Below are 14388 nucleotides of genomic sequence, written 5' to 3'. Positions count from 1 at the left end.
AAGGTCAGTGTGGTCTCTGCAAGGGTGACACACAAATTTGAGAAGTATTCCATATTTTAAAAAAAAGGGGGGGAAGAAAAAGAAGAACATCATGGACAGAGCAAAAGGTTAGGACACCTAGTTGCTCGGTTTTGAGGGTACACTCAGTGGGGCAAAGGGGAGCAGTGCCACAGTCTTTGAGGACACACCAGTGAAGGTTCCCGTTTACCAAGATACTTCATCTCCGTGGTGGAACTCAGTAATATACACAGCCCCGCCCCTCCACCCAAAATGCCCTACATAGATCATACCCAATTCACAATTGCAAACCTGACTAGGTGCGTATCAGTCACATAAAACAAAGCTGCTGAAAAGAGGGGAGCTTGTCTCGTTTAGCTCAGTGGCAGCTATGACCCGCCCCCTGCTCTGGAGTCTGTGCCCTCCCCAACCCTCATATTGCACTGACTTTGGAACAGCCCCTCCCAGGAGCTTCCGTCCAGGGCTGATTAATAATTTGACCATTTTAACATATACAGTTCTGTGGCATTAAGTACATTCGCACTGCTGTGCAACCATCACCACCACTGATTTTCTTTTTTTTTTTTGTAGAGACAGAGTTTCACTCCATGGCCCTCGGTAGAGTGCCGTGGCCTCACACAGCTCACAGCAACCTCCAGCTCCTGGGCTTAAGCGATTCTCTTGCCTCAGCCTCCCAAGCAGCTGGGACTACAGGCGCCCGCCACAACGCCCGGCTATTTTTTGGTTGCAGTTTGGCCGGGGCCGGGTTTGAACCCACCACCCTCAGTATATGGGGCCGGAGCCTTACCGACTGAGCCACAGGCGCCGCCCTCACCACCACTGATTGTCAAACCTTTTCATCTTCCCCAGCTGAATCTCTGGACTCCCTGAATAACAACCCACAGGCCTTCCTCCCCACAGCCTCTGGCACCTGCCATTCTACTTTCCGTCTCTATAAATCTGACTGCTCTACCTCCCCACATACAAGTAGAATCATAAAATACTTGTCCTTTTGTGATTAGTTAACTTCTCTCAGCATAATGCCAGTTTTTTCTTCCCAGTTAGTCTCCTTGAAGAAACACCCCTGAAATGCACATCTTTTAGATGAAACAAAAATGAGCATGTGAGAACTGTTTTTTTTCCTCCCTTCTACTCATGACTAACAGGATATAAAAACACTAAGGATGCTTGGGAAAGACGAAAAGAGAGAAAGCCAAAAAAAACATCCGCAGTCCCACCAAGGAACCATACTATTTTCATTTCTATTCATTCTCATCATCTTTTGCTCCATGCAAACACATTTTTTACAACTGTGTGACACTGTAACGTTCACATGATAACACTCCACTGCGTTCTTAATCATCTCTGAGCTTGTCAAAAATTAACTTTCGAGGTCAACACTAAGGAAAAATAAATGTACTTTAATGAAAACCTGTACCCACCAAGCTCTCTTCTTGTAGAAATAAGTTTACACTGCCTGAAACTTCCCTGACATAAATACAGAACTTGTTTTGGCCAGGTAATAGTGTATTTTTAATAGTTGGTGCTGCTTGGGCGGTGCCTGTGGCTCAGTTGGTAAGGCGCCAGCCCCATATACCGAGGGTGGCAGGTTCAAACCCAGCCCCAGCCAAACTGCAACCAAAAAATAGCCGGGCGTTGTGGCGGGTACCTGTAGTCCCAGCTACTCGGGAGGCTGAGGCAAGAGAATCGCTTCAGCCCAGGAGTTGGAGGTTGCTGTGAGCTGTGTGAGGCCACGGCACTCTACCGAGGGCCATAAAGTGAGACTCTGTCTCTACAAAAAAAAAAAAAAAAAATAGTTGGTGCTGCAGAAATGTACAAAAATCATTTAAATGTTAAGCAAAACTTTATATACACACGTCAAATCATCTAAGGAAAATCCTGTTTTCTTTACAGGAAACAAAGATAATAATGCCATGAATCAACATTCTCAGCTTTTTTTAAATTGATTTTTCTTGCAATCCACATGTTGTCAGAACTAGGAGGGGGGAAAAAACATAAAAATACAATAAAACTCCAGATCGTGTTTTTCTTATTTCTACTTGTAGCTTGTAACACAAATATATAAAACATACACAGGTGTGCGTGTATACATGGATACCAAGGTCAATGCCAAGATCTCCTGCTAGTAAAGGAAGATGCTTAAATAAAACTCAAGTCAGCAGGAGATGACTTTGATCATGAGATAATGACACACAAATTGATGGAATGCACAACTTCCTTTATTTATTTTAGTAGAAATGATCTCAAGTCCTAGAAAAAAGGGCATTTTTAGAAAAGGACACTGACCCAATCGCTAAGTCTCATGAATAAGAACAGGGAGTGGTAATTCTGTGGTAGCATTGGCCATGTCTTCTTGTGCTCAAATCACTGGAATATACTTAATTTGAATGCAGGAGTTTTTTCCCCCGAATGTTGGGACGCAGAGACCCTGTGCACAGTAATAGTTCCCAACAGTCACGGCTCACGCTAGATTCCCTTTCTCATTTAGGGAGAGGACAAATGCCACAAGGGGACCCAGGACCACCAGTCTTCCCAAATTCAAAGTCAAAGTTCCTAGACCCAGAAACAACTTCCAGGGACTCCAGGGCCTAATTCTCATCCACACTCTCAGCCTGGTTCCCTTCCTATTTCTTGGGCTGTCCCCATCTTGGTCTTCAACTCTGTTAATCCCCTTCTCAGTCAAGCCCCCGTGTGTTTTTCTGGAAACTGCCTGCAGCCTGAGCAATCAGCAGCACAGGACAGAGGTCTCCTCACATCCTTAACAACTGAGACAAATACTCTCTTACTCTCTTAATTATTTTACCTTAACAAACACACTTTACAAAATGACTCATGCCAAACTCTACCCCAAATGAAAATCTGTAGTGTGCTTGCCCCACCTGGTTGGCTCACAGAAGAAGCCTCTTCAGAAAGATGGACCTAGTCCACCCACTCTGACTTCAGGAAGGACCAAAACTAAACATACCTCCATTGGAAGGAAATCTAAAAGTCAATACGTGTAAATTGTGATTAAGATTTCCAAATGTCACGGCACTCTACCGAGGGCCATAAAGTGAGACTCTGTCTCTACAAAAAAAAAAAAAAAAAAAGATTTCCAAATGTCAACGAAACCCCCTACAGCGTTAACTGACTCGCACAGATCAGTCTTCTTCCCCTACTTCTAATTAGTCAGCTGACATCAAAGCAATGTCTATATGTCCAAAAGAAGATAGAATGAAGTCACGATTTAAACAACCCGAGTCAAAAATCCACTATTCATTAAATTGAGGCAAAAGCGCGAGCAAAAACACCTTGAGACCCACGTGACATTAGAGCCAAATCCTCCCTGAATGTTTCAAAGGAGCAATGATCTCTGGGGCTCTAAACGCCAATTCATCGCTGGACACAAGTCACTGAACTGATCGACTGGGCACAAGGCATGAGAAAAACCAACGTGAGAGGTTGAAAGATCTTGCAGTCCTCTACACAGACCAGAAAGCCCTGAAGGGAGTGGGAGGCAGAGAGTCCACAGAAGCACTGTTGCAGGTGTGCAGAAAGAGAGACCTGCGGAGCTGGCTGTCCAAGCCGTGCACCAGGAAACACCAGTACAGAAACTACCTTGCAGAAAGAATGCACGGTCGAAGGCTGGATTAAATTAACATCAAGGGGCGGCGCCTGTGGCTCAAAGGGGTAGGGCGCCAGCCCTGTATGCCAGAGGTGGCGGGTTCAAACCCAGCCCCGGCCAAAAACTGCAACAACAAAAAAGTACTACTAATAATAATTAATTAATTAACATTAAGCAAGCTTCTTTTCAGGAGGTCTTTTGACTACATTAGTGGGGACGGAGCATGAAGTTTTCTGAACTTGATGGCAGAAGTCTTCACAATATAGTTCTAATAACTTGGGTTCTATCAGCACACTTTGAGAAGAAGCATGGCGTTACAGGTCAAGGAAGCAAGGTCAGAGCCTGTCTAGGCATGATAATAAGGCATCATCAATCCAGTCTTCAGGAGGACAGAAGCAGTAAAGCTCCTTGGAGAGCTGGTTTAAAGTGCAGACCTATGCACCGTTCTTTAAGCCTGAAGCTGCTGCTCTTCGGGTCATGACCTTGATGACAGCGATCGCTTACTGTCAATCAGAACACAGCATCATGGTCACCGACTCCAACCACTTGATCTAAAGGAGCCCCTGGGCACTCTGCATCACATCACCCCTCTATTTTCATCATAGCCCCTTCCCCCAGGAGAGCTGAGAGTGCTTTATTCATAGCCAAACCCCCAGGGCTTCCTGGCAAAAGAACAGGTACTCAATAAATACTTACAGGTTGGGTACAGTGGCTCAGCCCTGTCATCCCAGCACTTTGGGAGAGCAGGGTGGGAGGAGGCCAAGAGTTCAAGACCAGCTGGGACAACTTTGTCTCTAATTAATTAATTAATAACTGCAGAAAGAATAAGTAAATGAAGGATTCTAGTATCCCTCCCTGTGGCTTAGAGAAATGATCATTTAGACTTTGGTTACATAATTTCCGTTTAACCTAACTTAATTTTAGTTCAATGTGATTTATTATTTCAAAGACAGGGGCCATGCTCCTGCTGTGGCTGCTTAGCTAAATGATATCTGCATTTCCTTTGGACTCATTTTCTTTCTATGCAGACTTGATCCTACTGAGCCATTACAAGAGAATGATGTATTTTTGAGTCATTCTAGAAATAATGAATTTAAAGTAATCTCCTCAAGACTGTTCTAGAATTTAGGCCCCCAAACGGCACAGTTAATAGGCTTGCATGTAAACCAAACTCGCGCTGACCTTATTAACATCATTGCCATAAACCAAGGATCATAACTGGGCATAAACTCTTGAAGAAAAAATAGATGCTGAAAATGTTCTGGTGCATATTTATTAGAGCTTCCAATGATAAAATTCTTTTTCATTCATACATTCATTTTTCAACAAACACGTATTAAGAACCAAGGATTTCTAAACCTGGGAACACAAAAATAAAGCAGCTCTGTGTTGTCCCTCAAGGGGCTGACAGACTAGGACAGAAGCTGGGGAAGTGAACAGTTTAAGAGGGATGTGGCAGCTCACAGTGGGAGCAGGAAGAACCAGCTGTCCTGTCCTGGGCGATCATATACACCAGTGGACTCGTAGACCCGGTACGGTTCTCAGACCAGCGGCTTCAACTCCCCCTGAGCGATTATCAGAAATGCAGACTTTCTTTAGGCCACACCACACAACACTGAATCTGAAATTCTGAAATTCTAGCTGAGTTCCAACTTGATAAGGAGCCTTCAGGTGATTCTGCAGCACCCTCAGGCAGATGTTTAAAGTACTCAGGAACAGCAGGGCTCGAAGCAGAGCTGTAGATCCAGATGCCCTAAAGAACGGCAGAAAAGGAGATGCCTGGGAATGGCCTGAGCATCCTTGCTGGAAGCTTCACTCAACACTGTCCGCCCCACACCCAACCAAGGCAGGTGCTGGTCTGGGAGTGCTAAGGACACACATCACACTGTATGGTACTCTTCAGCCTTTCTCTACAGAGAGCTCCGAGCAGGCAGAGGCAGTGACCGTCCTGGTCAATTTCCACATGCTGCACTTGGAACAGCAGCCAGCACTGAGAAAGCCAAACTGAATGACAGAGCTGGACAAGCCAGGAGGCCATAGCTCTCCTTCAGTGAGAGATGACCGTGTCATGGGGATGGTATTAGAAAGAGATACACTGTAATAGCTCAGTCTTAAGTCTATGAATACTATACAAAGACACTCAATGAAACTCCTTTCCAAGATAATTTTGTCATGAAAATCCAACAGTAAATTTGATCTGTTGAGTGGAATCCAAAAAGCTCACCTCCTTGTAAAAAGTCAGAAAGGAGCATGGTTTGAGCACTTTTTTAAGGCCCAATTCCAGGCCTCAGAGCCCCCTGATTGACATAGTAAGATTGCTTTCTTTTGTTTCAGGGTAACTCTGCAAAGCCTCAGTGGAAAGGATGGAAACATTTCAAATCCCGCTGACACAGTCTGCGTGTTTGCTTTGATTTTTAGAAATGATTCCAAGCAGGCAGATAATGTTGTGACCCAATTAGAGGTATTTTGGAAGTAGCAGGCACCTGACTTGGGGGCGGAGCTGGAGGGCGTAGGCAGCACCACCTGCCTCTCGATCCTTCAGGGAATTTTACAGAGATGGGAGCTCTGACAATTAGGAAGTGATGCCACGTCTCCCCTGACCCGCTTCCCGTTTTCTCACCGTTCCCAAAATAGACGGAGCTAAGGAAAATCATAAATATAATTCTCAGCCCTCCAGGGGAAGGCTCATTGAGGACATAAATTTGGGTCCCTGGGGAAAAAAAAGGATGAAAGAAGCAAAAGCACTGAAAGCCCTAGGATGAAGAGGTGGAGACAGTGGAAAATAAAACCAACGGGCAAAAGGGAACCGGAGAATCATAAAACAACGTCCAACTCTTATGCCAACGCCTACTTGGAGGTGGTGCTAACAATAACAAGCTCAGCTCCCTGGATTCTCCAAACTCAAGCTCTTTAGAGTCAAAAGGTAAAGAGTTTGTTTAAAACTAAAAACAATAGTAATGGTTAAGGTCTTATTTCATGCCAAGCATTTTTCTAAGCCCTTATCGTATATTAACTCACAAAATCTTCCTAAGAACCACACTTTCCAGGCACCATTAGTATTCCCATTTGCAAATGAGGAAACTGAGGCACCCTGTAATTCTATTGTCCAAGTAGAATTCTATCGTTCTTGGTCATACAACTATTAAATTGCAGACCCATATTGGAACCTTAAGAGAGTGGCTCTTAACCACCACATCCCCTTTTCCTCCTTGTGGGGCTGTCCCGTGCATGTATTATAGGAAATTCAGTAGCATCCGTGGCCTCTATCTACCGGACACCAGTAGTTCTCCCTCTACCATCACAACAATCAAAATGTCACCAGACATTACCAGATGGTGGGAAACACTGACCTATTTGAGAACTACTACTCTAGAGGTCATATCAAAGGCCAAATCCCTAGCTCCCTCATAGAAATGGCAGGTCTGAGGTGCTGAGAAGGGTAAGGCTACAGGAGTTCCACTGAGTTACAAAAAGCTGGGAAAGGAGACAGCTGAAAGCTTTGCTATAGTGAGGATTTCATATCAGGAGGCAACGAAAGCCCAGCACAAAGTATGTACTCAATAAACACTGCTGAATAAAACAATAAGTACAAGATGCTGAAGTTTCTGGGTGTCACCCAATAAATGTCTCTCCTCACTAGTGAAGGTATAAATAGACCTTGGTTTCTGGGGAGGATATGAGGTTATAATTAGACAATTTGAAAAATTAGAGGTTGAATCACTGCTTCCCAAGATATCTACACCCATATGAATTCACTGAGCATTCAGACCGTGCCTCAGCTGGGTTTAAACTTTTAACTGTATTAGTTCACCAGGAATGAGTCAAGTCAAGAAACCTATTATGCCCACAATCCTGGCACTCTGTGGGGGCTAAGGAGCATCGCTTGAGCTCAAGAGTTTGAGACCAGCCTGAGTAAGAGCGAGACCCTCATCTCTATTAAAAATAGAAAAAACTAGCCAGGCATTGTGTTGGGTGCCTGTAGTCCCAGCTAGTCAGGATCCTAAGGCAGAAGGATTGCTGAGCCCAGGAGTGTGAGGTTGCTGTGAGCTAGGCTGAGACCCTGGCACTCTAGCCTGGGCAACAAAGTGAGACTCGTCTCCAAAAAAGAAAAAGAAGAAAAACCTAACTCCTAATACACAAATTCTAATTCACTCATTTCCACTGACAAAGACTATCACCCAGCAAATCAGTATACTCAATGTGGCAAGCTGACTGGCTCTCTTGCCCAGGACAAAAGTCTACTTGAACCGAATGAAGATCAGAAAATAAGAACAGAACCAGCACCATGGGGCAAGCAGGCTGCTCCCAGACAGGAACCTCCATCCAGCAGGCCCAAAGCTCCAGCAGCCAGAAGCATCAGATCAGCCACCGGGCTGCTGCCAAAGACAGGGGGCCTCACCAGGAGCCTCTGTCAGTCATCCCAGCCGTGCTCTGTGATTGGCACTGGACAACTAATTCAAATCTGATGTATTTTATAACAGAAACGCTCTAGACTGGCATTTGCCCTGAGAAATCCAACAGGGCAACCCTTACTTTCGGACATAATCAGAAATTATATTCGGATTTTCCCACTAGAGAACTTGCATTCAGATGAAAGAAATGGATATTGAGGCCACAACTCCACCGCTAAGTACGCAGACTCAAATTAACTGTCCATTTTGAAAATGGACAAAAGGTGAATTTTCACCTTTTCTCCAAATGCTGAATTTAGGTTCATGATGTGGTGAAAAAAAACAAGAATACAGGCTTTGTTTAGGGCTCGGGCAACTCCTTTAACTTTTCTGACCCACACAGTTCGTTTCCTTACTTGTAAAAGAGGAAATAAGGAGGTGCCCCAAAGGAATAAATAAAATATTTCCTGAATCCCGCCAGGTACCCGGCGGGCCTTGATTAGCCGATGTCAGCTCTTCATTTTGTCAGTTTTTTGCTAACTCGTGGACTCCCCGCCAAACCCCATATTGATTACAGTTCCAGGGCAAGCATCACTGTTCACCATGCAGTCTTTAGGAAAAAGAAGCTCAGTTTTCTTATCTCCAAAATAGGAACAGCACCACAGATTAAACAGGATAATAGCTATAACGTTCCCAGCACTAAGAACGAGCTCCACAATAATATTAATGTTATTACTGTGATCAGCGAGATCCAGATATAACTAAGCACATTTTTTTAAAGTACTATCTGAAAACACATTATTTACTTTCTTAAGCTGTTATTTAAAACTCAGAAATAATTTGTTGTTTTCTGACTCTAGCTCCAGCAACCAATACTCAATAATAGCAATTCCATAGCCAAATCATTCTTAAACTTCCTCTAGCAATTCAAGGCTTACCTGCAGGGCCTGATACTGCGGAGGCCCAGGCCAAGCTGGCTATAATTCTTGGTTCTACGGCTTAGACTCCATCAGCATTTCCTAGAATCACCACCAAGAATTGCTAAAGCATATTGTTTTGGCAGAAAGAGGCCCACACGCAAACCAAACACCAAGATACCGCTGGAGGCTTGCCTGCTCAAATTCACCTTTCAATCACTTGCCCTTTCAGCTCCCTCAGACCCTTATTGTTCATCTTGATGCTTTTCTTGTCATTTTTGAGACATTACCAGGGCACTTGCAAAATTAGCTCCTTCGCAGCCCCTAGGACCTTGGGTCTATACCCCTGACTCTAGATCCCTAGAAGGCCCAGGGTCCCCATGAGCACACGCACAAGCCCTACACTTTGGCCTGGCCTCCCCCACTCAATCCCTAGGGCAAGCCTCTCTGCATCTCAGGCCCACATTCCCAGAATTAGCAATTTCATGGACCATTAAGCTGCCAAATAAGAATATCCCCATCAATTTCTAAGCAATTCTTACCCCCAAATCAGAAAGGTATAATCTCAGAGAAAAGGACATATCTCATTTGAACATTTATGACATATTCACTACACTGTCATCGTCATCACTGTGAATAAGGCAGGAAAACTTCGCCAACAAACAAAGGACCAGTGGGCCTACCCCTGTGCTTTGCAAATAGGAGACACTCAGTTACTTTTAAATTCTGTGGAAAGTGAGCTCTCATTTATATGGAAACTAAGCTCTGGTTTATAAGGCAGTGATTCTGAAAATGCCTCATCCCATACATACCCCTGGTAATGCCAATAGTGGCAATTCCCTTTATCCTCTGGAACTCTGCATGCAAATTCTCTCCAACCTTGTTCTACTAAATGCACACATCTCCTAGCTCAGTTCCAAGAGTCTGCATTCTTTTTAGTCAACTTAAAGAAAACAACAATCCTCTTCCTCCCACTCCAAGCATTCCTGAAACCTGCTTGTCAGCAAAGTTAGACTTTAGAAACTTTAGTTAATATCTAGCAGAAAAAATTTTGCACAATTTCCACAAGAGGAAAGGAGAGAAAGGTTAACTTGATTAATCACTGTCAAGTCAGTAACTTTAATCCATCATTCGACATCACTCACTTTTTTTCATGTTCTCTTCCCATCTGTGTCCATATAATCAGTACATTTTATATACCAATAAATTATACATTGGGATTTTTTCCTGATTATAAAAGAACTGCATGTCCATTACAGAAGACTAGATAAGATTCAAACATTATGGAAACAGACGGTATAGAAAGGGACTATTTCTTCTAACTCTACACCCAGAGACCTCTATACCTTTCAACCCATCCAGGCTTCTTCCTTCTTGCCAAGTTGCAACAACCTGACCTTCCCCACTCTACGCCCTTCCTCCCTCACAGCTCTCGTCTAATGTTTGGAGCTACTGTCCCACTCCAAACTATCAGGGGTCCAGGAACCCTGGAGCTTGGTTATGACTGAGGCAGCAGAGTCACTGTCACCAATTATTTAAATGCGGTGACAACGCTGGCTGCTACTCCTTCCTCATCTGCCTCACTTCAAGGTGAATGAAGCAGGGTTTTGTGAGCAGCCTGAAAGTCAAGTGCACAGGAACACCAAATGGGACTGGTTTCCTTTGTTCTCTGCCCCATCATAGATTGCCAGGCCAAAAAAAAAAACAAAACAAAACTCACAATCCTGCTAGTGACACCAAGCAGGTGCATGCCACCAGCTACCACTCCTGCTACCGCAGCAGGCAAGCACCTGCCCAATATACTGATGGTGCAGACAATAAACGACAAAAATCTTATTCCAAACCATGACGGAGGACAGAGGCCAGGACACAGGGAAGGCTTGCCAAAAGTTCACATGGGTGGGCTCGGGAACCAAAATATAGGACACCCTCCTCTGCAGCCCAAGGGACGCTTCTTTCTCAGATTGTGTGTGTGCCCAAAGCAGAAAGTCTCCCAGCAGCAGATGCATAGCACTATGGGCCGAGTAGGAGGACCGCTTGAGGCCGAGAGTTCAAGGTTAGTCTTGGCAACATAGCAAAACCCATGTTTACAAAAAATATTTAAAACTGACAGGGTGTGGTGGTGCACACCTGTAGTCCCAGCTACTTAGAAGGCGGAGGCAGGAGGATGGCTTGCACCCAGAAATTCAAGGCTACAGTGAGCTATGATTACACCGCTGCACTGCAGCCTGGGTAACAGACTGAGACCCTGTATCAATCAATCAATTAATCAATCACTAAGATGCTATGAAATGGTTTCAAATACCTAATACACTTTCCCCAAATCTAATTATTACCTCATCTCCTATCTAGACTGGTGTAGCCACAAGCAGTTAATTTTAAGACCACCCTTTTACAGCAAATGAAAACTGGAAGGGAGGTAGGAATTGGCCAAAGGAAGGAAGGACATCCAACTGGCCAGACTTGGGGAAACCCCAAATCAGCTACATGTAATGCTCCCCCAGGGGGTCCAACTTGTAGCCCCCAGGCTGCATGCAGATTACATGAGGACTGTTTTATTTTTCTGTGGTGCTGGATATTTCGAAAATTATGCAGGACCTTTTCTTTGCTCATCAGCTTTCGTTAGTGTCTGTGTATTTAATGTGTGGCCCAAGACTACAACTCTTCTTGCAATGTGTAGCAGAGAAGAAAAAAGGTTGGACACCCCTACATCTCAATGAAGCCCTCCCTCCCCAAACGGCTGCATGGCAAACCGGTGGACTGGGACAAGAAGGACCTTGTAGTCAGCCAGAAGGTGACCACGACTCTCTCAGCTTACAGATGAGAAAACTGAGGCCCAGAGAAGTGAAATGACTTTTCCAAGGTCACACGGTGAATTAAAGGGATGAGCCAACCCCAGAGACAAGTCTTTAGAATCCCCGGTTGGTGGTTGCTCCTACAAGTCCCACCAGACGGTTTATGATGGAGAATTTGTGGTTCTGCCTCTGAGAAACCATTTCAGCTGAGAAGAACACCAGCAACCCATATCAACATGCAGAATATGCACTAATAACACATTAAAGTGAAAAGCGGGCAATCTGGATTAATCTCCCTTACATTCGATTTTATTTGTTGGTAGTACAACACTGTTGAAAATAAATGAACACAAAACGGTTTTAAAAGCTGGAGAGAAGCTTCTTTAAAACATTCAAATCATTCTGAAGACATGCTGTTGCAGTCAAATTTAATTCTAAATAACAAATCAAAGATGTTTTAAAAGAGAACGCTTAATGAATAATAATGGAACGTCACTGAATGAAGGTATCTCATATGAGATAAAACTTTAAAGTTCTCTTGCTGTGCATTCAGTAGAGCACCTACCCCCTCAGAGGAATTTTCTTAGGCAGCTGACATTTCTACAAAGATGTTTATAGCATAAGATAGTATATATAAAGAGCTTAATATGAGGCTTGATACATAATAACACTGAACAAATGCTAGCTTCCTAGGTAGCAAAATGAGTATCTCTCTCATAAAAGTAATAATTTACTACAATACTTTTCCTGAGTCTGTCCTATCCCCTTAGAAAACGTAAGGTGTTATATCACAAGACTATTGTCTATTTTAACTGAAAAGGGAAGAGACATAATATTCATTCTTTCTTAAAAGATAAATTTAGATATCCAGTAATCAGGGTAATCAACATTAACACTAATCTAATATTACAGCAAGGCTTTCAGCATTCCTGCCGGAACAGAAAAACAATTCAATGTTTGCTGCTGTTTCTCTGCTGGCTGGAAAAGAAAACAGTAATCAAGAAGTTGAAACATGGGCAGCACCTGTGGCTCAAAGGGGTAGGGCGCTGGCCCCATATGCCAGAGGTGATGGGTTCAAACCCAGCCCTGGCCAAAAACTGCAAAAAAAAAAAAAAAGAAAGAAGTTGAAGCATGACATAAAAAGAGTAGCAGAATTAAAATATTCTACGTTTCTACATGTGGATTCTTGCAATATGTAACAGTCTTTTCCCAAATAATTTTGTAGTCAGTATTCATGTTACTCCAGCTAAATTAAAACATCCCTCCCTCACACTTTAGCACATCAAGCTTTTCAACTGCTACCCTGTTTCCCCGAAAATAAGACAGTGTCTTATTTTAAGGTGTGCTCCCAAAGATGCGCTAGGCCTATTTTCAGAGGACGTCTTATCTTTCCTGTAAGTAGGTCTTATTTTTGGAGGATGTCTTATTTTCGGGGAAACGGGAGTACTTTATAAAAGTTTTAGCAAGCAGGATCATGCTGGCTCCTTAAAGGTGAATTATTCAGTTAAAAGTATACAACTGGAGAGAGAATAAAAATATAGGATATAGAAACCTTCCTTGGGAAAGGATCTCATGTTTGGACTCTGAGCAACTACCTACATTCTAGGTTTATGAAGACCATGGGTGATTTTGCAGGGTCATCGATAACAAATGGACAGCAATGGTAACCTTGCATGTCTCCCCACAGCCAGGATCAGCCCACTGGACTCCACAGCCACCTGTGTTCTTTGAGCATTCCCTCAGCCTGGAGGTTCCCCCATCCTCCTGACAAAAATTATCCTTTCAAAACCCCAGGCCATTTCTAGAATGCTGCAAGTTACTACAAACAACTGTTGAACAAATACTGCTTTCAAGCTACAAATTGAAACATGGCAAGGCTGCTACCTAAGTTCTTAAAGAAATCCCCTTTCAAGGATTCTGTCTGTTCCCTAAAAGTCAGCTACACACATTCCTATACTCTTAATTATCATGGCCATCTGAGGAGGAGATTTGAAATATAAATACAGGATAAGAAAAAAGATTTAAGAGGGCTACGCCTGTAGCTCAGTGGGTAAGGGCACTGGCCCCATATACCCAGGGTGGCAGGTTTGAGCCCAGCCTGGGCCAGCTAAAACAACAATGAGAATTGCAACAAAAAATAGCAGGGCACTGAGGCCAGCACCTGTGGTTCCAGCTACTCCGGAGGCTGAGGCAAGAGAATCACTTAAGCCCAGGAGTTGGCAGGAGTTGGAGGTTGCTGTGAACTGTGACACCACAGCACTCTACCGAGGGCGACAAAGTGAGACTCTGTCTCCAAAAACAAAAAAAAAAAAAGAAAGAAAAAAGATTTAAGAGATCAAAAGCAAAAAACAATACATCAGACTGCCACTCTTCGGTTTTTAAATCGTGAAAATGTAAAGCAAACGACAAACCCATGACAACCTCACAAAGTTTACTCATTTCTTGGAATCCAAATGCCAACGCTGGCATCATTTTATAATTCTTTAAGTATTTCACTTAAGTCATCAGGCACAATGAAAAGCCAGTGACTGAGGGACTTCTTGGGAAAAAACTGTGCCCTGGAGAGCCCAGTCTGGTCGGAGCTTCCAACATTGACCTTTTCTCCTCCCAATTTTGGCCCTCCCCAATCACCCAATCCAACCAAAAACGTCTGTGACAGTCTT

The 14388-nt window shown here is 43.6% G+C and overlaps 1 protein-coding gene across 2 annotated transcripts in view; it reads right to left on the bottom strand.

Annotated features, from left to right (window-relative positions):
- The window catches only part of APBB2 (amyloid beta precursor protein binding family B member 2), a 425552-nt gene that overhangs the window by 363348 nt on the left and 47816 nt on the right, over positions 1-14388 (bottom strand). The gene's annotated exons all lie outside the window — the stretch shown is intronic.

The sequence above is a fragment of the Nycticebus coucang genome, chromosome 23, assembly GCF_027406575.1.
Source record: "Nycticebus coucang isolate mNycCou1 chromosome 23, mNycCou1.pri, whole genome shotgun sequence".
In the NCBI taxonomy this organism is placed as follows: Eukaryota; Metazoa; Chordata; class Mammalia; order Primates; family Lorisidae; genus Nycticebus; species Nycticebus coucang.
The sequence above is the reverse complement of the archived record's forward strand: the minus strand, read 5'-3'. Positions and strand labels throughout refer to the sequence as shown.